The sequence below is a fragment of the Procambarus clarkii genome, chromosome 6 (assembly GCF_040958095.1).
Source record: "Procambarus clarkii isolate CNS0578487 chromosome 6, FALCON_Pclarkii_2.0, whole genome shotgun sequence".
NCBI lineage: Eukaryota > Metazoa > Arthropoda > Malacostraca > Decapoda > Cambaridae > Procambarus > Procambarus clarkii.
This window is the reverse complement of record NC_091155.1, coordinates 26,730,910-26,755,894: the sequence shown is the minus strand read 5'-3', so window position 1 is coordinate 26,755,894 and position 24,985 is coordinate 26,730,910. Positions and strand designations below refer to the sequence as shown.

The following is a 24,985-nucleotide window of genomic DNA, read 5'->3' as shown; positions in this document are numbered from 1 at the left end:
GCGAGGAAAAATAGACGAAATGGTTATTACAACTTTCCAAACGCTTCCTCAATAACCAAACTTTTGTTCAACAACAAATTAAACTTTTGTTCAGTTGTTTAATAGGATATGTTTGGTCATACCTGCTCCTAGCACGAGCTAGTTCTGTCATACCTGCTCCTAGCACGAGCTAGTTCTGTCATACCTGCTCCTAGCACGAGCTAGTTCTGTCATACCTGCTCCTAGCACGAGCTAGTTCTGTCATACCTGCTCCTAGCACGAGATAGTTCTGTCATACCTGCTCCTAGCACGAGATAGTGCTGTCATACCTGCTCCTAGCACGAGATAGTTCTGTCATACCTGCTCCTAGCACGAGATAGTGCTGTCATACCTGCTCCTAGCACGAGCTAGTTCTGTCATACCTGCTCCTAGCACGAGCTAGTTCTGTCATACCTGCTCCTAGCACGAGCTAGTTCTGTCATACCTGCTCCTAGCACGAGCTAGTTCTGTCATACCTGCTCCTAGCACGAGCTAGTTCTGTCATACCAGCTCCTAGCACGAGCTAGTTCTGTCATACCTGCTCCGAGCACGAGCTAGTTCTGTCATACCAGCTCCTAGCACGAGCTAGTTCTGTCATACCTGCTCCTAGCACGAGCTAGTTCTGTCATACCTGCTCCGAGCACGAGCTAGTTCTGTCATACCAGCTCCTAGCACGAGCTAGTTCTGTCATACCTGCTCCGAGCACGAGCTAGTTCTGTCATACCTGCTCCTAGCACGAGCTAGTTCTGTCATACCTGCTCCGAGCACGAGCTAGTTCTGTCATACCAGCTCCTAGCACGAGCTAGTTCTGTCATACCTGCTCCTAGCACGAGCTAGTTCTGTCATACCTGCTCCGAGCACGAGCTAGTTCTGTCATACCAGCTCCTAGCACGAGCTAGTTCTGTCATACCTGCTCCGAGCACGAGCTAGTTCTGTCATACCTGCTCCTAGCACGAGCTAGTTCTGTCATACCTGCTCCGAGCACGAGCTAGTTCTGTCATACCTGCTCCGAGCACGAGCTAGTTCTGTCATACCTGCTCCTAGCAGGGTCGGTATCAGGGGGTCAGGAGTCAGGAGGGTCGGTATCAGGGGGTCAGGAGCCAGGAGGGTCGGTATCAGGGGGTCAGGAGCCAGGAGGGTCGGTATCAGGGGGTCAGGAGCCAGGAGGGTCGGTATCAGGGGGTCAGGAGTCAGGAGAGTCGGTATCAGGGGGTCAGGAAGGTCGATATAAGAGGTCAGGAGGAGCAAGGCGAGGGGGTCAGCATTATCACTTCTTTTTTACCCAGTCAAAAAAAAATGGTAGTTTTAAAAAAGTGCTCGTAAATAACTCAACATATTTATTACATGTTGTATTAAGCACGTTGCAAAATTATAGTATTTTGCAAGTGAGGGCCCATCGCATGCAACAAATCGGTCTTTGTTAAGGGTTGTGCAACAAGTGATTAATTAATAGGTATGAGTAGTTGTGTGTAATGTCAATTAGCTTAGATGCTATTTTCTGGCTATTTATAACTAGTATTGGCGGTTTATATGTTGCTTGGCGGAGTTTTGTTGCTAAATGCCTCAGTTGCAATAGGTAGTGTATTTGTTTTTAGGACTATGAAGGTCTACTATTACGCGAACCGTAGTTATTGATAATTGTCAAGTTGTGGGTTCATGAGACCTGAAGTAAAGGATTGTTGGTGGGTTATCCTTGCTGTGATCTGGGGTATTGTTGGTGGGTTATCCTTGCTGTGATCTGGGGTATTGTTGTTAGGTTATCCTTGCTGTGATCCTGTCAGAATAATTAACAACGGCTTTACGATTCAGAGAACTGAAAATGATCTCCCATGACATACAGCCATTTCATATTCTCTGGCACTATTTTGCCAACGCCAGAGCGAGGGACATGGAAGCAGGCATTACCCAGAAGCAAGGAAGAACATACAAGAGTCTGCAAGAGTGCTGAAATAACGCTGAACTTACAGTATCGGCGCCACAAATTGTCAGATAATATAGGATTTATCGCCGGCAAGTTTCGCTGGGTTTGTTTTGCCCGGTGCGCGACCACGCCGCTCCTCAGACGCCCACTCCGAGGACCCCCAAGATAAAGTTGATTTACAGCTGCACTTTCACATTCAGGCAGCGTCGCGTCGAACTCGAAGACACATTCGTCAACACCAGCGTAACTTTCTTTATCTGCTGGCGGTCATTAGCCGAGTCTCGCTAACTGGTGCGACGGAGCCGGTGATGAAAGGGGGGATGCAGGAGCCAGCCAGTTACCTACCCAGAGACTTCCTAGATCACGGACCTATAACCAGAGAGTAAATAGTCCGTGTGGAGGATTTGCAATAAGGTTAAAAAATCGACACGAGGTCGTTGAATGATTTCGTTGAGAACTCCGCTCGCATTTCAGCAGGAGTCGAGGGGGGCTCTCGACTCCGTGAAATCCGAGGCTTGGAATTGAGACGAGCACTCACAAAGAAGTTCAAGATAACCGCCAGTGTGTGTGTGTGTGTGTGTGTGTGTGTGTGTGTGTGTGTGTGTGTGTGTGTGTGTGTGTGTACTTGCGCGTGATTATCCCGCTAGTTGCCCGCCTTTATGCCACGAGAAATGTTTAATCTTTCTGTACTTTGTATCTGCGACTGAGTGGAGTCGAGAACCTGGCGATTTTTAGCCAGGTTTGAGCTGCCGCAATCTACCTTTCTTGCGTAGAGTAAGTCTAGAGTACATCTCTAGCGTACATCATCTAGAGTACATCATATAGAGTACATCATCTAGAGTACATCTCTAGCAAGCTGGTGAGCTGGACGGGCCTGCTCTACTCTTGGGGCGGCGTGTCACTCTTGAACAGCTTTAGACGCGAAGGTGAAGGTTCCTTCTAGTGAACAGGTTTATTATTATTATTCATAGGCTCGTGTGTTTCAAGAGTGCGCACGCACGCACGCACAGAAGGGACTCAGGAAACCACAGCCCTGGTTCCGTGATTCCCAGGAAATCGGGGAACCATGGGAATCAGGGAATATGATAGTCCAATAGGCTCAGGAATCTGTACACCAGTTCATTGACAGTTGAGAGGCGGGACCAAAGAGCTCAAGCTCAACCCCCGCAAACACAACTAGGTGAACACACACACACACACACACACACACACACACACACACACACACACACACACACACACACACACACACACATAAATAACCACAAAGAAAGGGAGGGGGAAGGGATCTATGAGGAAGAAGCGCCAAGCCTATATAGCACTTGGAGGGACAATAAATTATAAAATAGTTAAAGTACTTTGGCTCTGTAAGACGCCTCAGCTCTGACAAGGCTTCTTACGGGTGGCAATTACCCCGTTGAACTTAGTACAAAAGTCAGTCTCCTCAGGACGAGCACACGATGGTTCGTCTTCCGCCCACCCTCCTTAAGAAGCCCAGCTGGAGAGTACCCATAAAACAAGTCTTATATTCACCTGATTGAACTTAGATTAAAATTCAGTTTTCTATTAGAACTTAAAAGTATATTCCCTGAGGGAAAGCATATTGAAAATATTGCAGATTGGGTATCGAACTTGAAGGACGCTTTTATGTCCCTTCTGCGATTAATTCATTTAATTATTGAGGACCCATCATTCTCTTCTCTGTCTCTCTCTCTCTCTCTCTCTCTCTCTCTCTCTCTCTCTCTCTCTCTCTCTCTCTCTCTCTCTCTCTCTCTCTCTCTCTCTCTCTCTCTCTCTCTCTCTCTCTCTCTCTCTCTCTCTTTCTCTCTCTCTCTAAGCCTTCCCCTTCCTTCCTAAGGATATTAAAGCTAAAGGTAGTCTTCTATATTTAATGAGTTTCTTCAGGGTAGGTGGCTGTGACACTGAAGTTAGGAAACCCTGTGAATGTGCATGTGTGTATGTGTATATGTATTTTTTTGTGTATGTCCATGAGTATATGTATGCGTAAGGGGAAGGGAACCATGAGGGGAAAGCGCCAAGCCATTAGACTATATATAGCACTTGGAAGGGGTCAGGATAAGGATTTGGAATGGGACGGTGGGAGGAAGGAATGGTGCCCAACCCCTTGGACGGTCGGGGATTGAACCTCCCTCCATAAGGTCAAAGCCAAACACGACAAAAGCTAATGCCAAAACGTTACAACAAAAAATAGAAGGAATAATTTAGAAGTAATAGGCAGGGGGCTGTAAAGCTAGACCTGGCTACGGGCTCACCATAGCCCGTGCTACTTGGAACTTTTTGTTCCAAGTAGCAAATCTTAAACAACATAGACCTGGCTGGCCTACATTGACAATAACATAAGCACCTTACGGACACAGATGCCCATACATCACCAAGCTATATGTCTTGGGAGGTGTTAAGGACATTGAATATGTATCACATGTTAAGGTCATATTTCCTCCCATAATAACCAGGAGGTAAAAAAAAAGAGGCACCTTACTGCTTCTTTTTCCCTGTTTCAGCAGCCTGTTGTTGCAGATATTTTGCCTGCAGGGCTAAGGAGGAGTGAGGGGGGGGGGGGGGGGGGGGAAACGTTACATCTTACAACAAGCTGAATTTGTTATTCCAATTTCGAGTAAATTGTTGTTCGAATTTGGAGAGAGAGATTTCTACCGTATAGTGTTCCAACATGGTGCATTATTTTGATGACTGGGGGAGGGCTCCTGTGTGACCACACCCAGTGTGTGGGGTACTGCCGCCAGTACACACTACACCCAGTGTGTGGGGTACTGCCGCCAGTCCACACTACACCCAGTGTGTGGGGTACTGCCGCCAGTCCACACTACACCCAGTGTGTGGGGTACTGCCGCCAGTCCACACTACACCCAGTGTGTGGGGTACTGCCGCCAGTCCACACTACACCCAGTGTGTGGGGTACTGCCGCCAGTCCACACTACACCCAGTGTGTGGGGTACTGCCGCCAGTACACACTACACCCAGTGTGTGGGGTACTGCCGCCAGTCCACACTACACCCAGTGTGTGGGGTACTGCCCCCAGTCCACACTACACGCAGTGTCTGGGGTACTGCCGCCAGTACACACTACACCCAGTGTGTGGGGTACTGCCGCCAGTCCACACTACACCCAGTGTGTGGGGGTACTGCCGCCAGTCCACACTACACCCAGTGTGTGGGGTACTGCCCCCAGTCCACACTACACCCAGTGTCTGGGGTACTGCCCCCAGTCCACACTACACCCAGTGTCTGGGGTACTGCCGCCAGTCCACACTACACCCAGTGTGTGGGGTACTGCCCCCCAGTACACACTACACCCACCAGCATCGGCTTCACCTCATACTCCACCATCACATTGTAATACTTGTAGGTAAGTTAGGGATATTTTTCTTATTAAGAGTGTGTGTGTGTGTGTGTACTCACCTATTTGTGCTTGCGGGAGGGTTGAGCTTTGGCTCTTTGGTCCCGCCTCTCAACCGTCAATCAACAGGTGTACAGATTCCTGAGCCTATTGGGCTCTATCATATCTACATTTAAAACTGTGTATGGAGTCAGCCTCCACCACATCAGTGTGGTGTGTGTGTGTGTGTGTGCGCTTGAATGTAAGAGTGTGTATTTTAATGTGTGTGTGAGCGTGAATGTGTGCAGGTGAGTGTGTTTGAATGTGTGTGTTTCAATGTGAGTGTGAGTGTCCTTGAATATGTGTGTGTGTGGGGGGGGGGGTGAAGCTGAGAGGGGGGGGGGAATGAGGTTCTTTTTAGCGTGTTTGTGTCTGAGATAAAACCCGTTCGGTTCCCGTTTACAGAGGTCGTTGCGAGGGTTACCGAGCAATTCGTCCTGGCAACCGCTTGTCAGTGACCAGTAGGGAAGAGATTACGCGTGTTTGTGTGTTGGTTAATTGTATATTGCCGGTAATAGTGCGGTTGTATGTGAGGGTTGTTGTATTCTACATACATGAGTCACGTGTTGTTGTATTCTACATACACGAGTCACGTGTTGTTGTATTCTACATACATGAGTCACGTGTTGTTGTATTCTACATACATGAGCCACGTGTTGTTGTATTCTACATACATGAGTCACGTGTTGTTGTATTCTACATACATGAGTCACGTGTTGTTGTATTCTACATACATGAGTCACGTGTTGTTGTATTCTACATACATGAGCCACGTGTTGTTGTATTCTACATACATGAGCCACGTGTTGTTGTATTCTACATACATGAGTCACGTGTTGTTGTATTCTACATACATGAGTCACGTGTTGTTGTATTCTACATACATGAGTCACGTGTTGTTGTATTCTACATACATGAGCCACGTGTTGTTGTATTCTACATACATGAGCCACGTGTTGTTGTATTCTACATACATGAGCCACGTGTTGTTGTATTCTACATACATGAGTCACGTGTTGTTGTATTCTACATACATGAGTCACGTGTTGTTGTATTCTACATACATGAGCCACGTGTTGTTGTATTCTACATACATGAGTCACGTGTTGTTGTATTCTACATACATGAGTCACGTGTTGTTGTATTCTACATACATGAGTCACGTGTTGTTGTATTCTACATACATGAGCCACGTGTTGTTGTATTCTACATACATGAGTCACGTGTTGTTGTATTCTACATACATGAGCCACGTGTTGTTGTATTCTACATACATGAGTCACGTGTTGTTGTATTCTACATACATGAGTCACGTGTTGTTGTATTCTACATACATGAGTCACGTGTTGCTGTATTCTAGATTCTTGAGTCAAGTGTGAGCGTTTCCTGTCTTCGAAACTTTAAGAAAAAGTAATTGTCCTTTATTATCATTAATTCTTGTTATTTGCTTTCATATTGAGAGCCCCTAATAATTTTCTTAATTTTGTAATATATATGTTGTATTTACGCAATATTTCTGTGTAAATTTAATGATGTTTCCATTCTGGAGAGAGCAGCGGGTGATGCTGTAAGACTTAGCCTAATGCCCGTGTAAATGACTAGGATTTGCATGGACTGTTTGAGGCCAGCTAGTGATGCTACGCTGTCTGCATAGCTGAGTGGGAAGCTGTCTGCAGTGTTCGGTGGGGGGCACCAGCAGAGCCGAATGGAGTGGTGTGTGTTCCCAGAGCTTAGTGGAGGCGGGGGGAGGGGGGGGAGTACCAGAGCCCCAAGGAAAGGGGGTGTCTCAGTAGAGATCAGTGAAGGGAGGAGTTGGGTTTCTAGAGTACATCAGAGCCGATCTAGTACGGGTAAATAGTACTGACCTAGTGCTAGGTATCAATTATATAACATTGAGATAGGGGGTGACCTATCTTGAGGTTATCTTGAGATGATTTCGGGGCTTTAGTGTCCCCGCGGCCCGGTCGGCCTCCACCCCCAGGCGCCCAGGATCCTGTAATCCCAGGCGTCGGCGAGAAACAATGGGCAGAGTTTCTTTCACCCCTATGCCCCTGTTACCTAGCAATAAAATAGGTACCTGGGTGTTAGTCAGCTGTCACGGGCTGCTTCCTGGGGGTGGAGGCCTGGTCGAGGACCGGGCCGCGGGGACACTAAAAAGCCCCGAAATCATCTCAAGATATGCCGGCCCTGTTATGCCTTATATGCCTCGTTACTATGATGACAAAGAACTATGAAGACGATGAAGAGAAGTAGACTAGTTTAGTGGTTACCAGGGAGGAAATTGAAATAAGTTTATTGAGGTAAAATACACACAAAAGGATGAAGTAACTTTAGCTATTCTCTCACAAGTCAAGCCTGGCCTCGGGCCGGGCTTGGTGGAGTAGAAGAACTCCCAGAACCCCATCAAGCAGGTATATGTGGGCCTGCGGGCCGCTCCAAGCAACAGCCTGGTGGACCAAGCTCTCACAAGTCAAGCCTGGCCTCGGGCCGGGCTTGGGGAGTAGAAGAACTCCCAGAACCCCATCAACCAGGTATTCTCACCCCGTTACCAGGGAGAAAGTTATTAATAAACCAATATAAAAATGAAAGGCCAAGACGTCTCGAGAGCCGGGCGAAGTATATGATAAGTAGCCTATAGAATATACAGAAGAGCTTAGAGAGTCCTTATCTATTGTATCGATAGCAACAAAAGCCGTTCGTCAATAGCTTGAAAAATGTAGATTAACAAAGGATTCAGAATATGGTTTTCACTAAGGGGCCGCTCGTATTCAAGGACCCTTTGTTCTTAAGTTCTAGTGGAGGGGGGGGGGGTGTTATCACAGCCCTGAACGGGGCCATCAACACAGCCCAGGGGAGTGCCAGCAAGGCTAGGGGAGTGCCGGCAAGGCTAGAGGAGTGCCGGCAAGACTAGAGGAGTGCCAGCAAGGCTAGGGGAGTGCCAGCAAGACTAGGGGAGTGCCGGTAAAGCCCAATGCCCAAAGAAGTGCCGGTAAACCCAGGGGGAGGGCCAATAAAGCACAGTGGAGTGCCATTAGAGCAATGATAGTGACAAGAGTGGCTGTGTACGGGCCCTCTCCCACCCCCCCCCTCCCTATATCCCACCACCTCCCCCCCTACCCGGCCCCATCCCCCAGCGAGGCCCAGTCTCTGTGGACCGCGGTGGTATGAAAGTGGCACTACACTTCTCCCAGCAGCGTCCCACCGCTCTTATGTAAGAGGCCATTAAGCTCCAAATTGTAAGGAGTGAGTGCGGTTTTTGTCGTGTGTTATAGCGTTTTATGAAGAAATGTGAGAAGGACGAGGCTAGGGGAGTGGAGAGAGAGAGAGAGAGAGAGAGAGAGAGAGAGAGAGAGAGAGAGAGAGAGAGAGAGAGAGAGAGAGAGAGAGAGAGAGAGAGAGAGAGAGAGAGAGAGACCCAGACGCAGACCCAGACCCAGCCACCACCGAATACCTTTTCTAGTATATATATACATATAATGTTAATATTATCTATGTGTAGAGTAGAGACATAGGTTACCGTGCAGGTGTGTGGGAGAAGAGGTGTGCCCCGCCCTCTCTCCGTGGGCAGGAAGGAACATATTTACCCTTCATTACTCCACATCCTGCACGCCAAACCAACCTGCTGATTTATTCAGTAAATAGGACAAAATTACTCAAGCGCTTAGCTTTATGGAACAGTGAAGACAGGCAAACAGCGCCATTGTATTGTATTGTAGTGTGTGTGTGTGTGTGTATTTATTATTTGTATCTGCAGAATCAAGCTATTAACTCTTGGACCCCGCCTTTCTAACCAATTTACGTTTCCTCTGTTATGTCTACTACATATATATTTCTCTCTAACACACACACGCGCGCGCACACACACACACACACACACACACACACACACACACACACACACACACACACACACACTTGAGAGGCGGGACCAAAGAGGTAAAGCTCAACCTCCCGCTAGCTCAACTAAGTAGGTACAACTAGGCAACTGTTGTACCTACCTAGGAGGCGCGGCTAAGGTGAGGAGGGTGTGTGTGTGGGAGAAAAATAAGTGGGAAAAGTCGGAAGGAGTTGGGTATATGGTGTAAGGTGTGTGGGTGTTGGGTGGGTGGGGGGGGGGGAGAAAGGGGGGTTGGGGACGAGGGTAGGGTGACGCAAGTGGTAATCAATGTTTGATGGAACAAGAAGTGTTGAGAGAGGGGAAGTGGGGATTTTTTAATAAGTTAGGGGGTGAGTGGGTGGGTGTGTGGGTGGGGTGGGTGTGTGGGGTGGGTGGGGGCCAGAGAGGCTGGTGTGAGTCACGAAATAGAAGATGTTCTGAGAGGTGGTGATTTTACATGTAACTGTTGTCTATATTACGCGATTAATCGATGATTTCGTTATCCGTATTTGTTGTTCGTGGTCTATGGCGGCTGAAGTGTTGTTCCTTCAGATGTGTGATTGACATCTTGCAGGTGGGTCTCTGTGTGCGGTCCACTCTCTGCTTCTCCTGCTCTGCTTTGTTTCAAGCATTTCCCCCCTGTTCTTCATTCAAAACTGTATTCTGATTCAAGCACTCTTTCGTGCCACTTGAGTGTAATATCTCTTCCTTGATTCTCTAGCTTTATATATATATATATATATATATATATATATATATATATATATATATATATATATATATATATATATATATATATAATATTTTGTATCGTCTCTTTTCTTAATTTTTTTCCTCGATTTACCTCCTTTTTTTTCTTAACTCGATTCCTCTTTGTTAAGATGACCCACGGTTATTGGGTCCTGACCCCTGCCGGTGGGGAATACTATGTTCTTATTTTTATTATCTCTTCCCATTTTCATTGCTGTAATCATCAATAAACTGGAGGGATTAACTAGTTCACTAAAGCCTCTTTTTTTTGCTTGCACATCCGTGAGTGGACTGCTGTGTTGTCCGTCTCTGTGTCACGGTGTCCTCTTCATGGGGTTCAGTATGGTCGTGTGACCGCGCCTCGGTCATGCATCAAGTACAGTATTTTTATTTTTATCTTAGATTAGCCTCTCAAAGATGCTTCCTTGCTGTGGTTGTGGGGTTAATGAACAAATCCACAAGGGCCGTGACGAGGATTCGAACCTGCGTCCGGGAGCATCCCAGACACTGCCTTAATCGACTGAGCTACGACAGGGTTAAAAAAAGAGTTGAAACCGAAGTTCTACTGAACTTACTGGATCCCGGAGCCTCTCCGAGGCACAAACCAGGATTTTACACAACTCCCCCCTGCACCCGAGCTATATCAATAGGCTGTTCTCCTTCGCTGATTCATTTGATGCATCACGTTAGTGTGATATCTGTGTGTAATGTGGGATTGTTGTCCATCCGGGTGAAACGTGGCATTCCTTTAGCACTGTAGTTGACACTCGGTGCGTTCTTGGAGGCTCGTAACTCTGTTTCCTTTGGTAGCCGGAATTTAATACTGGCTGTTTCTCATCTTCAGCAAATTTAAGACAGTTGAATACTGCCTGGTAGCCACATAGCCATATTGGTGTCACCTCGAATGGACTCGTCGACATTGATGCGAAGGAAGTCATTGGTATGTGTCCCATTTCCCTATAAATAAATTCCGTATTCAGATCTCTTCTCGGTCATTCATTCTGCAATCTGCCACCATTGGCAAGATCGATCATCAGGCATTGCGGGTAACAAGGTGCACACTCTTAAAGGTGGCCTATCTCCGTGGTCTTCCTCCTCCCACCACCGACATGGGCGATGGGACGCCACTTGTCCCATGCTACGTCAACCCGTTCTCGCACTTTCTTTAAGTCAATATTGACTTATTGAATAAGTGCATATGTGACATACTAATTTATTGTGAATATTTTAGTTTACCTTGAAAAGCTTTATAGAAAACACCGACCTTACCTAACCTTCTTAGTATGTTAAGATAAGCATCTTATTGCTTCGTAATTACAATTATTACTCAACCTATACCTATAATAGGTTAAGTAATAATTGTAATTAAGCGCCGAACTTACCGATAGTTAACGGAACGACGACCTGCTTCTGTGTGTGTGTACAAACTGCACTGTGCCACTTACAGCCGTGCGCCTCACCGTACTGTGTTACTTGCTCAATTCGCTACCTTTGGCATCGTTCCCCTTGATACCTGATACCTGCTTGATGGGGTTCTGGGAGTTCTTCTACTCCCCAAGCCCGGCCCGAGGCCAGGCTTGACTTGTGAGAGTTTGGTCCACCAGGCTGTTGCTTGGAGCGACCCGCAGGCCCACATACGTTGCTTTGTTCCCGTATTGGCATCCTCAATTATTTATGTTTCGTGCCTTTTGTATCCCACGGTACTACGTGGTCTTCCTGGCTGGGGGCCTTGTTTTAATGCTTATTTTTGATTGACAAAAATAGATTTAGACCTAACACTTTTTTTGTCTTTCCTCTTCTGGGAAAATAATTGTGTGGGAAATGAAGCTTAGCCCCGTCCATCAACGGGAGATGAAAGCATCCAGGTGACATTTTTCACTCTCACTCCTTAATCCACTTAGCCTCTGCCTGCCATGGCGCACCCAAGTGGAGTGTGCGCGTGTGTGTGTGTGTGTGTGTGTGTGTGTGTGTGTGTTTTCACATATTTGTGGCTGCAGGATCGATCATTAGCTCTTGGACCCTTGGACTATGTTTCCACCTGTGTTCTCTTGTTCGTGTTCCACCCGTGCTACATTGTTTGTCTTTATCCACCATGTCAATTCCTCTGAGAATTTTGAAGGTGGTTATCATGTCTCCCCTTACTCTTCTTTGTATTCCGGGGACGTGAGGTTTAGCTCCCGTAGCCTTTCCTCATAGCTCATACCTCTCGGCTCTGGGACTAGTCTGGTGGCATGCCTCTGAATCTTTAACTTTGTCTTTTGTTAAAGTAGGTATGGACTCCAGCTGTAGCTGCATACTCCAGGATTGGTCTGACATGAGTGGTATACAAGGTCCTGAACGATTCCTTACACACGTTTCTAAAGGCGGTTCTAATGTTTGCCAATCTAGCATATGCCGCTGATGATATCCTTTTGATGTGTGACTTCTGGGGACAGGTTCGGTGTGATATAAATCCCCAGATCTTTCTATTTGACTCTTGCAGGATTTCACCTCCCAGGTAAAACACCTCCGTGTGTGTGTGTGTGTGTGTTGTTGATGCTAACTCAATATACAATGTACATTAGAAAAAATGAAAGAGAAGATCTATTGCATTTTATGTTCTAATGACTCAGTTGGCGAGGGTGAGGAACTGACGGCCGAACCTTCCATCATCTCTAGGTGTATAGATGTAGGTGAGCACGCAGGGAGGGGGAGGCTTGGTGGGGGAGAGAGAGAGAGGGTGGGGGAGGACTGGGGGGGGGGGAGACGGAATGGATGTTAACCCATCCACGAATGAAGTTTTCAGTATTATAGTCTTTACTATCGGATGGCTTCCCATGTTCCCTCCTCTTCTCCTCCCCCCTTCCTCTCACCCCCAACCCTTCACCCTCCTCCCCACCACTCTCCAAGACCTCCCTTCTCCCCCATAACTTTCCTTCCAATTCCAAAGTATTCTGGTCAGCTGTTCTCACGACTCTCCCCCCACCAAGATCTTACGTTTAACCTCGTGATCACATTAGTGGATTAGTGAGCAGGATCTCCCCAGCGCCTCTTGGACGTGCGGAGTCCCTTCCCTCGACTCTTTGGTCCCACGTAATGTGTGTGTGTGTGTGTGTTGGTTCACTTTTATTTATATAGTCTGTGCTTCCCTAGAAGATTCTTCTCTTTAGGTGACTTAAGTCTCCGCTGTTCTTCCTTTTTGTTTCATTATTTCTTCCTGTTATTCCTTGGTCTCTGTAGTAGTCCCTGAGCGCCTGTCTGTCTGTCTGTCTGTCTGTCTGTCTGTCTGTCTGTCTGTCTGTCTGTCTGTCTGTCTGTCTGTCTGTCTGCCTGCCTGTCTGTCTGTCTGTCTGCTCGTCTACCTGCCTGTCTGTCTGTCTGTCTGCTCGTCTGCCTGCCTGCCCGCCTGTCCGCCCGCCCGCCCGCCTGCCCGCCCGCCTGCCCGCCCGCCTGCCCGCCTGCCCGCCTGCCCGCCTGCCTGCCTGCCTGCCTGCCTGCCTGCCTGCCTGCCTGCCTGCCTGCCTGCCTGCCTGCCTGCCTGCCTGCCTGCCTGCCCGCCTGCCTGCCTGTCTGCCTGTCCGTCCGCCTGCCCGTCTGCCTGCCCGCCCGCCTCCCTGCCTGCCTGCCCCCCTGCCCGCCGCTTGCCCCGTTCGTAAACGACACAATGTCCGGCCATTGTCGGGGGGTCGCTTGAGTCTTCCGTACCTCAACGACGCTGCGGCTGCCCCGGAAATTGTGGCTTCCATTTTCCAAGACGCTCACGCCCCCCTTACCCTGCCCACGGCCCCCATACCCTGCCCACGCCCCCCATACCCTGCCCACGGCCCCCATACCCTGCCCACGCCCAAACCCAACTACCAGCTAAGCACTGTTGATTCTTTTATTAAGGGCACCAACGCCCAGACCCTAATCACCAGCCCAAGAACTGAGGATTTAATTTTCCAGGAGACCACGTCCAATTCCATGCCATCAGCCTCCAAACTGTGTCTTCCATTTTCCAGCCCGCCCAAGCCCAAAGATGGTCACACATTGTGGCATCCATTTTCCAGGCCCACGCATCTCCCCAGCCCTTCCTTACCCCACGCCCTTTTCCAGGCCGCCACACTGGAATTTGTAGCTTTCAGGTGTTGAGAGTGTACACAGGAGCCAGGAGCCGTGTCAGCACTCCCAACCCTGGCTTGATCCTGACACAACCAAGTCCAAGCTCGAAGAACCGGTAAAAGGGGAAAACAAACAGCTTCTGTTTTCTAGATTATCCGCGTCCATATCCACCCCATCCTTACATGAGGCTCTTCTTATCTTGAGGTTATCTTGAGATAACTTCGGGGCTTTTTAGTGTCCCCGCGGCCCGGTCCTCGACCAGGCCTCCACCCCCAGAAAGCAGCCCGTGACAGCTGACTAACACTCAGGTACCTATTTTACTGCTAGGTAACAGGGACATAGGACGAAAGAAACTCTGCCCATTGTTTCTCGCCGGCGCCTGGGATCGAACCCAGGACCACAGGATCACAAGTCCAGCATGCTGTCCGCTCGGCCGACCGGCTCCCTCGACCGGCTCGACCCCCAAGGGTGATATACTTGCACACCTGCCCCAACACACCCCATAACCCCCTCGCTTAATTCCACGCTGCAGTTCACCTTAATACACGCTGCAGAAGTCACTCTGACGAGGGATTTTTGGAGCGTGTGTTCCTGCACGGCCTCCATTATGGTGGCTCCGTGTTCCTTGTCCCGTTGTTCTCCTCCTTACGGAACACAACTTATATACAGTGAAGGGAATGGCGTAACAGTTAACACCTTGGCTCATTGTCGTGTGGGAAACTTTTTTTCCTCACCACAGGATGAAAGACAGACTCGGGGTATTCTTCTAGGAATGTGCCTGGTGATCTTATTGGACCACAGAGCACTGTCCCCTCCGGTTTAGCAATTAATGGTTAAGAGTTGAGTCAAGATAAATTATTAAATCAATAAACTAATCTTATACTTTCACAGTTAAACCAGTTCACTGTTGCCTCGAGTCTTTTCCCCCTAGCAGTTTGAGAGAACTACCCAAACAGCAGTTGAGTGTGATTTGTTAAACCTAGCTCTTGGTCAGGGTCAAAAGATACCAAAGATGCAGGCGATGAGTCACAATAACGTGGCTAAAGTAAGTTGACCAGACCAACCACTAGAAGATGAAGGGACGACGACGTTTCGGTCCGTCCTGGACCATTCTCAAGTCGATTGTGTGGTCCAGGACGGACCGAAACGTCGTCGTCCCTTCACCTTCTAGTGTGTGTGGTCTGGTCAACATATCAAAAATGTTCTATCTTAGGGAAACGGCCGTGATTGTGTTGGTTCAAACTGCCTGTTCGATCCGATTCTGCACTTCGTATTAGGGACTCGGGGAGAGATTCATGCGTGCCTAACGCAAAAGTTAGATGAACATAGGTGTTTATACGTCGCAAATATCCCAGTTGTTAGGGAGCCAATAGCCTCGATGTTTCCAAGCCAGATAAATGGTTGATCAATTTACCATGATCACCTGTTAAACTGCTGTCATTACTCTGCTCTATTGCTTCCCTCTCTTACCCTGTCTCTTGTTACTCTGAGCTGCCCCTCTTCCACTCTACCTTTGTTGACCTGTTGTGAAAAGCTCCACTTCTATTCCCTTCAGTTCACTAGCGGCCTTAGAATGGTTAAGAACCACATTAAATATGGAAACATTCTGACATCGATAAATAATATAGCTAAGATATATATTCTCATGTAAAAGAGGGGTTGAAATGAGCATATATATATATATATATATATATATATATATATATATATATATATATATATATATATATATATATATATATATATATATATATATAGTCATGTCACCTGTCGCGAGATTGAATCCTGATACCTGCAATAATTTATTTAATTGGAACATCTTTATTTGATACATATTTAACCTAATAATTTTTGTAAGCATGCAACAATTTCCAAATAGCATTCTTGGGTGAAACAATCGGAAATCAGAGCCAAAAAAAAATACTAACCACTTTGGTACTGGCAAGATGACGATGTGTCCAGCCAGCAACTGATGGTGGGCGGTGTCGTCCCTTGAAAAAGAGGCCAAAAGGCCGACCCCGACATACCTGTGATAGTCCCCTACCCCTCGCTGGTTAACCTGCAAAGCTTAATGAGGTTAGCTCCAAACGTCGGGGCCTCCAGATGTTCGTCTTTGGACATAAGTGAGGTTTTTGCGGTGGGTGTGAGTAGTGCTGTGAGTGTGGGTCTGGCGGTGAGTGTGGGTCTGGCGGTGAGTGTGGGTCTGGCGGTGAGTGTGGGTCTTGGTCATGCGGGTGCGTCCTGACATTAGCAGATATAGTGTAGGCTTACTAGTCAAACTTTGAATAATGCCTCCACTAATAATACCTGTATAATGAACAATGACCGTGTTGTTCAATAACCCTGATTAAGTATCTTCTAATGAACAACCAGGAGCTTTAGCCTAGACTGAGAGTCGAGAGAGCCAGTGAGTTTTATCAGCTTTGGTAATCACAAAACTCCCTCCCGACCTGTGTTTTGTTGAATGTGTGTGTTTACAAACACTTGCAATTTTGTTGAATGAGTGTGTTTACAAACATGTGCAGACTTGCGTTTATAGCTCCATTCAACAATGGGTCGTGTTTACAACTCATTCCTCCGCTGTTTTGCCTTCAAAAACACCTCACTTTACTGTTGTCGAAATGTTGCTGTTCCGAATGTGTTCCTTTTATTGTATTTTATTTCATTCATTATCTCATACACTCTCCCCGTCACCCTTGTATAACTACGGGCTCCTCTTCTCCGTCTCTTCGTATACACGAATTGAAGCGTCTATACACGGCTAGAGAAAAGGATTAAATTGTTGAAATACAGTATAATATAAACTAGAGGCGGTTTAACGTGGAAATCTAAGATAGCGTTGGTGGCGTCACCCTCATTACTCAGGACCTCACAGCACCCTCATTACGGAGGCACACCACCTCACACCCCACGTCACCCTCATTACGGAGGAGCTCCTCCAGAACATGTACCATCCTCAGACCTTCAGGGCTGGCGGGCCTCGCTCTCCCATGCTCCTCAACCTCGGGGTTTCTATTCCCTTTTTTTATGAGGTAAAAATAAGATTTTGTTTTTGTAATAGATTCTAGAGGGAGCGCTGGATGTGGCGGCCGGCCCTGACCTTCCCCCCCCCCCTACCCCCCTGGTGCGTGGTCCCCCTCCACCTATAATCTCCACCTCTTCAAAACCCGGCCATTATAGGCATCTCGTAATTTATACTGGAAAATACGTTCGCAGGGCAAGCTGGAATGGGTATTGGTGGGTCTTTCAATAGCCTGTGCTCATGCAAGGGCGGGTGGCGGTGGCGGTGGTGCTGGTGCCTGGCCCGCGCCTACTGCCTGCTGCCGGAGGTGAGTTGCAGTAATTATGTGTGTAGGGAGGCGAACGATCCTCACTGTTGGTTGATGCAGTGGCTGAGGGGGAGGGGAGGGTGGGCTGGATGATTAGTGCAACGTCTGTTGTGGTGGTGGGGGGGAGAGAGGGTGTAGGGTGGAGGAAGTGGGATTTTACACATGAAAATTTCAGTGGGGGGGGGGCAATATAGATGCCGATATTTCTTAATGGCATGGCACTCGGGCCGACCTCGATTGGTCTATATAACACATCATTTCCCACTCCCTCTACTTCCCCCCCCCCCCCCCCCGTCATGTGTCTTTTTAGTAGGTTGGGGGAGGCTAGCTCGATAGCTACAGGCGTCTGGCCGTCTGTTTTTTTATAGGCAAAAAACTGACAGACATTCAGTTTTTTATAGATAATACAGGCATGGATCCCGAGCCCGACCGTGTGGACACTGGGGAAGGGACACACACACACACACACACACACACACACACACACACACACACACACACACACACACACACACACACACACACACACACACACACACACACCAGCAGGTTGATTAACCTTTACACACCACAAAACAATGTTACAAAAAACAAGACTATCTCTACCTTATGAATATCTAACCCCATCAATTCTTTAACTGATCGGCTTCACTTCTTGCACCGTCGGCGTTCGATCCCCAATGGTATATATGTGGTTTGACACCATTCCTTCACTCCGTCCTCATACCCCCTCATATCCCCCTGTAAGTGGCATGTACTCATACTGAGCTATCTCTCTCCATAATAACCTCACCATGTACTGTAACAGGTATACAGATATGAGGAGCACAAATACCCACATTAATGCTCGCTTGGCCAGGTGAGAACTTCTTCAATATTACTCCTTAACCACAACAAGAGTAATGTTTATTGTGTTTTCAGCCTGCAGAATTAATCCTATAGAAGCGCACATTAATCACCCACCACAACAAGGCCTTATTATTAATCAAACACGTCAAGATGATTAATGAACTGAAAACCTGCCTTAATCATTGCTAATGATTATAACACTCTATGAACATGATTAATCACCCTATATATAAAAGCAATTTACACAGCATTAATAGATAATCAGCTCACAGGGAAGCTGGCGCCCATTAATGCTCAGTTATTTCAAAATTACCAAAGACGGGGGGGAGGTGAAAATGGGTCGTGTAGCACAATAGTCTACGTCCTTGACTCACAACTGGGGGACCAGGGCTTACCCCTTCCCCCCCAGATGCGGACAGAAACGGTTAGGCACGGAGCAGTAAATAGATACTCTTGAGTTACGCAACTGTCGTGGATTGCATTTTTGCAGGAATATTAGCAATTGGCCTAAGGATCTCAAGAAGAATGTCTTCTGTGAATGTCTTCTGGATGGAGACCATTCTCACCAGTCTTGTAATGAGACATAAGAATTTCTCATTCTTCTCATTTCTTCTCAGTTCCTTCTCTGGTGACTTCTTCTTGGACCGGCTGAATTGTTTACAAACAATAAACACCAGCTGGGGGACACGTGGTCCCCAGCTGGTGTTTTTACCCTGGTGTGCGCCTTGGGACGATAGCTGGACGATATCTGCTAAACTGGTGAATCATATCAACCATCCCTCGGTGGTCACAACTACCCCCCCCCCCTATCCTCTATGTTCACACCCACTCTACCTATCCACACCTACACTCTCACTCCTTCTTCTTTGAAGGAAGATAGATAAGTACACCTCGTTCACCCCCGTTTTCTGAACTTGCAGGTGCTGACACCTGTCAATCCGTCAACTATTGTCAGGTAAGGATTGCTTGATGGGCTGACACCAGTCAATCCGTCAACTGTTGTCAGGTAAGGATTGCTTGATGGGCTGACACCAGTCAATCCGTCAACTGTTGTCAGGTAAGGATTGTTTGGTGGCCTGATACCTGTCAATCCGTCAACTATTGTCAGGTAAGGATTGCTTGATGGGCTGACACCAGTCAATCCGTCAACTATTGTCAGGTAAGGATTGCTTGGTGGCCTGATACCTGTCAATCCGTCAGCTGTGGTCAGGTAAGAGATGAATACCCCGTGAGGAACCAGTCAATCATGTAATCTTATTCCGACACATAAACCTGTAACTTAACGCTCATATAAGTAGTCTTGAGGCTTCTTATTATTTCGTCTTGTCTTACTTTCTATTTTCAGGTTCACGTTCTTAAGTCAAATATTTTAACTGTCGTGATGTCGGCATTTTGCTAGTCCATTATCAGTTGATATTAGAAATGTTTTTAGATGATGTAAATTATATTAATTAGCAGGTATGATGCGAAGCATTGTGAGAATCACTCACTCTCTCTCTCTCTCTCTCTCTCTCTCTCTCTCTCTCTCTCTCTCTGTCTCTCTCTGTCTCTCTCTGTCTCTCTCTGTCTCTCTCTGTCTCTCTCTGTCTCTCTCTCTCTCTCTCTCTCTCTCTCTCTCTCTCTCTCTCTCTCTCTCTCTCTCTCTCTCTCTCTCTCTCTCTCTCTCTCTCTCTCTCTCTCTCTCTCTCTCTCTGTCTCTCTCTGTCTCTCTCTGTCTCTCTCTCTCTCTCAGGTGTTGCGGTGGTCTCAGCACAGCATCCCAGGGCAGGCTGTGTGAGTGTCGTTGCCATGGCGCCTCTCACAAGCTTGCGAGCATCAAGGGCGAGGGAGAGGCTTTTGTTTATGGGATAATCCAGTTCTCTCGCAGCGGTGATGCTGGTGGTGGCGGTGTGGGTCCTGTGGGCGTCACTCAGTGGGTCTTGTGGGCGTCACTCAGTGGGTCCTGTGGGCGTCACTCAGTGGGTCCTGTGGGCGTCACTCAGTGGGTCTTGTGGGCGTTACTCAGTGGGTCCTGTGGGCGTCACTCAGTGGGTCTTGTGGGCGTCACTCAGTGGGTCGTGTGGGCGTCACTCAGTGGGTCTTGTGGGCGTTACTCAGTGGGTCTTGTAGGCGTCACTCAGTGGGTCTTGTGGGCGTCACTCGGTGGGTCTTGTGGGCGTCACTCAGTGGGTCTTGTGGGCGTCACTCAGTGGGTCGTGTGGGCGTCACTCATTGGGTCTTGTGGGCGTGATTCAGTGGGTCTTGTGGGCGTCACTCAGTGGGTCTTGTGGGCGTCACTCAGTGGATCTTGTGGGCGTCACTCAGTGGGTGTTTTGGGGTGATAGGTCTGAATGTCTCCACACACAGGGTGGAGAAGGTGGTGTGATGTAGTCATACAAGGGACATATCCCCACATATAGATAGGGGGGGGGGTTACGAGACCCGAAGACAGTCGGGAACACAATTGTCCAAGCATATAACTCTCAAGCACTGTGATCGTTAGGGACAGGTCGTTAAACCCCCCGTAACATTATAGTCACGTGTGCACGTGTTGACGGGAGCGTCGAGCGAGACGGCTGGGGTACAGAAGACGGTTGTGCACTGTCTTTCACGTGCTAGCTTTAGTGGCCTGCACTATCCTCAGGTTTGGTCATTTACCCTCTCCTTCTTCTCCTCCTCCTCCTCCCATGCCATGCTGAAGGGGGAGTACAGAGTGTGTCAACTAGCTGCGTGATGCTAACAGTCCCCCATCACACAGGAGGATCAGTCATACAAGGCCATGTGACCAGTAGGCTAACTTTCCCTGCATTGTGAGGATTTTTTTGTATTAATACATAAGGTACATCTGAATTAGTGCAGCTACCCTAGACTATATGAAGTGGAGTACAGTGTCAAAAAAGCTAACTACGTGATGCTATAAAATCCCCATCACACAGGATGGTTAGTCAGGATATAATGTCATTGTTAACGTACTCTACGGACAAATTCACCCACGTTTCATTCACTCAGTCGGACAGAGAGTGAACCTGACGTCATAGATAACTCAGTTCAACACTGTGACGTCATATAATAACCCGGAGTCAATACAGATCATCCGAGTTCCTGCAACAGGTTTTTTTGTGTTTAAAAATAATTATATTTTGAGTGTTAATTAAATTCATTAGAATTGGCAAATATTCCTCAGGGTAATACAAATAAATATTTCAGTATTCTGTTAAATTATGAGATTTTGCCTCGGCAAAACATGGCGATAAATTTATCTAATTAGCGAATTATATGATGACCGGGGAAAATATTCAGGACCTGGATTCATTAAGCCTTTACGCAAGCCCTTACGAAACCGGTACATCTTTCCTCAGTGATGGAGGCTTTGTTTTCATTTTTGTAAGGAGGTTATGAACTCTGAAGCGCCACCATCTTGTTTATAACCGTAATAAGCTTGGGTTGTGAAGTTTGGTAGCCAGTAGACTGTTTAATGACTGTAAACAGCCGAGATCATTAAGGTTAAGATGTGGAGGGTTGGTAAGTGGTTGTGTAGATGTTGGATGGGCCCTGGCCCTGGGTAAGTCTGGCCCTGGGTAAGTCTGGCCCTGGGTAAGTCTGACCCTGAGTAAGTCTGACCCTGGATAACTCTGACCCTGAGTAAGTCTGACCCTGGATAACTCTGACCCTGAGTAAGTCTGACCCTGGATAACTCTGACCCTGAGTAACTGGCCCTAGGGTAATTAGCCAGGTCACGTGAGACACACACTTGGGGTTTGGGGGAATAATTTAGGTCTAGAGGGATGTCTGGAGCATGTGGCTGAGGGAGAGGAGGGATGTCTGGAGCATGTGGCTGAGGGAGAGGAGGGATGTCTGGAGCATGTGGCTGAGGGAGAGGAAAAACTCGTCCACGCTCATACAACTTGGGAGCATTTAACAGGGAATTTGTGAGGTTATTAATAAGGTATGTATTAGTTGACGCTTGAGAAGGGACAAGGGCTTGCTGCCCCTTCTTAGAGGGGGGGTCTCTCTCAGCTTTATTGAAGTAGGGGGAGGGGGAGTGTCTCAGCCTTCTTGAAGGAGGGGTGAGAGGGGAAGTCTGTTAGCCTTTTTTGAAAGAGGGGAACAGACAGTCTTTTCTGTCGCTCCCCGTCACCAGACTAACATTGGAGCGGCTGTCATTTTGCCTCCAGGGGACAAATTCACGAAGCAGTTACGCAAGCACTTACGAACCTGCACATCTTTTCTCACTCTTTGGCGGCTTTGTTTACAATTATTTAACAGTTAATGAGCTGGGAAGCACCAGGAGGCTGTTTATAACAATAACAACAGTTGATTGGGAAGTTTTCATGCTTGTAAACTGTTTAATAAGTGTAACTAAAGATGTCAAAGATTGAGGAAAGATGTACACGTTCGTAAGTGCTTGCGTAACTGCTTCCAGATTCTGGCCTCGGGTACCCAGCTCACCACTAAAACATTTAATATGACTAGTATATTTTCCTCTATATCCTCTACACACACACACACACACACACACACACACACACACACACACACACACACACACACACACACACACACACACACATATATATATATACATCTCCAGAAAGTAGCCCGTAGCAAACTTCTAACTCTCAGGTACCTATTTACTGCTAGGTGAACATGTGCATCAGGGTGAGAGAGAAACTCTGCCCATTTGTTTCCGCCACTGGTCGAGAATCGAACCCGGGTCCTTAAGACTACAACCCCCCCCCCCCCTCCCGGGGCGCTGTGCACTCAGACGCGAGGCCACGCGTGCGTGCGCGCGCGTGTCCGTACTTGCGTGTGCGCGCGCGTGCGTGGACAGTTTTCTTGAAACAATTTCCAATAACTGATGAGATCAGGCAGCACTCAGAGCAGCCGAGCCCTGGACAACAGCTGTGGGTGGTATTGTATTGTGAGGGAGTTGGTGGGTGGTATTGTATTGTGAGGGAGCGTGGGCGTGAGGGGTGGGGAGCGTGGGCGTGGGGGGTGGGGAGCGTGGGCGTGGGGGGTGGGGAGCGTGGGCGTGAGGGGTGGGGAGCGTGGGCGTGGGGGGTGGGGAACGTGGGCGTGGGGCGTGGGGAAATATATGACACGCAATTTATAGGGCGCGTGTGAGTGCCTCAGAATTATGGTAATGAGCAGTTCCTACCAGAAGACTTGTTTTATTAGCCGGGCGGGGCAGGATGGGGCACGGGGTGGGGGAGCGGGGGCAGGATGGGGCACGGGGTGGGGGAGCGGGGGCAGGATGGGGCACGGGGTGGGGGAGCGGGGGCAGGATGGGGCACGGGGTGGGGGAGCGGGGGCAGGATGGGGCACGGGGTGGGGGAGCGGGGGCAGGATGGGCACAGGGTGGGGGAGCGGGGGCAGGATGGGGCACGGGGTGGGGGAGCGGGGGCAGGATGGGGCACGGGGTGGGGGAGCGGGGGCAGGATGGGCACAGGGGGGGGAGCGGGGGCAGGATGGGGCACAGGGTAGGGGAGCGGGGGCAGGATAGGCAGGACAGGGGCAGTGAAAGACGAACTATGTATGAACATGCTGCCAGACAATTGTACCTTTGAAACAACAAAGTGATACCTTTAGAAGTAAAGGAGTGAGGCATGTGTGTGTGTGTATGATGCTGGCCAGGTACCTGGAGTACATCTGGGTACTCCAGGTACCCAGCCTGGTACACCAGGCTTCCAAAAGGCCTGGTGGCTTTTGGAAGCTCTAGTTCCCAAGCCCGGCCTGAGGCCAGGCTTGACACCTGCAGTGTGCTATGGGACAAGGTGCACCTGTCTACATCAAGGGTATCTTCATGATCACCAGTAGACCTAAAATGTTGTTTATGGACCCGAGGAGTAGTGAACGTCTTCTGAGATTGGGTGGGATTCCTGGGAGTGTGAGTGGCGAGGCTGGGGCCAGAGAGAGGCATCTCAGACATGTAGACGGGCTTGCTTCCAGAGGCGTGGCAAGAATCCACGATTGCACAGATTGCGGTCTGGCAAGGTTCTTGGCCAGAAGACATCAGCACCATCCTTCAAGAAGGGAGTTGAGAAGGCTTTAGTGCTACTGGCTAACGCCATCGCCTTACAGGTGGCTGAACCTGAGTTTGATTTGCAGGTAAGGCGAGACTTTTGGGTAAGTTTGTTGACATCCGAGTCATGTGTTCACCTAGCCGTACAGAGACACCTGGGACTTAAGCAGCTGTTGTAGGTTGCATCCTAAGGAAGGTCAATTTTCCAACCTTACGGACACTAATATATATATATATATATATATATATATATATATATATATATATATATATATATATATATATATATATATATATATATATGTCGTACCTAGTAGCCAGAACGCACTTCTCAGCCTACTATACAAGGCCCGATTTGCATAATAAGCCAAGTTTTCATGAATTAATTGTTTTTCGACTACCTAACCTCACCTAACCTAACTTTTTCGACTACCTAACCTAACCTATAAAAATAGGTTAGGTTAGGTTAGGTAGGGTTGGTTAGGTTCAGTCATATATCTACGTTAATTTTAACTCCAATAAAAAAAAATTGACCTCATACATAATGAAATGGGTAGCTTTATCATTTCATAAGAAAAAAATTAGAGAAAATATATTAATTCAGGAAAACTTGGGTTATTAGGCAAATCGTGCCTTGCATAGTAGGCTGAGAAGTGCGTTCTGGCTACTAAATACGACATATATATATATATATATATATATACATATATATATATATATATATATATATATATATATATATATAT

The 24,985-nt window shown here is 47.8% G+C and overlaps 1 protein-coding gene across 3 annotated transcripts in view; it reads left to right on the top strand.

Moving 5' to 3' along the window:
* LOC123753885 (protein turtle) overlaps positions 1-24,985 on the top strand; it is a 418,196-nt gene that overhangs the window by 55,122 nt on the left and 338,089 nt on the right. Inside the window, exon 2 of one of the 3 annotated variants that reach the window (XM_069307232.1) lies at positions 19,159-19,193. The exons of the other annotated variants lie outside the window; for them this stretch is intronic. The gene's annotated coding sequence lies outside the window, so the exon portion shown is untranslated. The remainder of the gene's footprint in view (positions 1-19,158; positions 19,194-24,985) is intronic. 3 annotated transcript variants of the gene reach the window in all.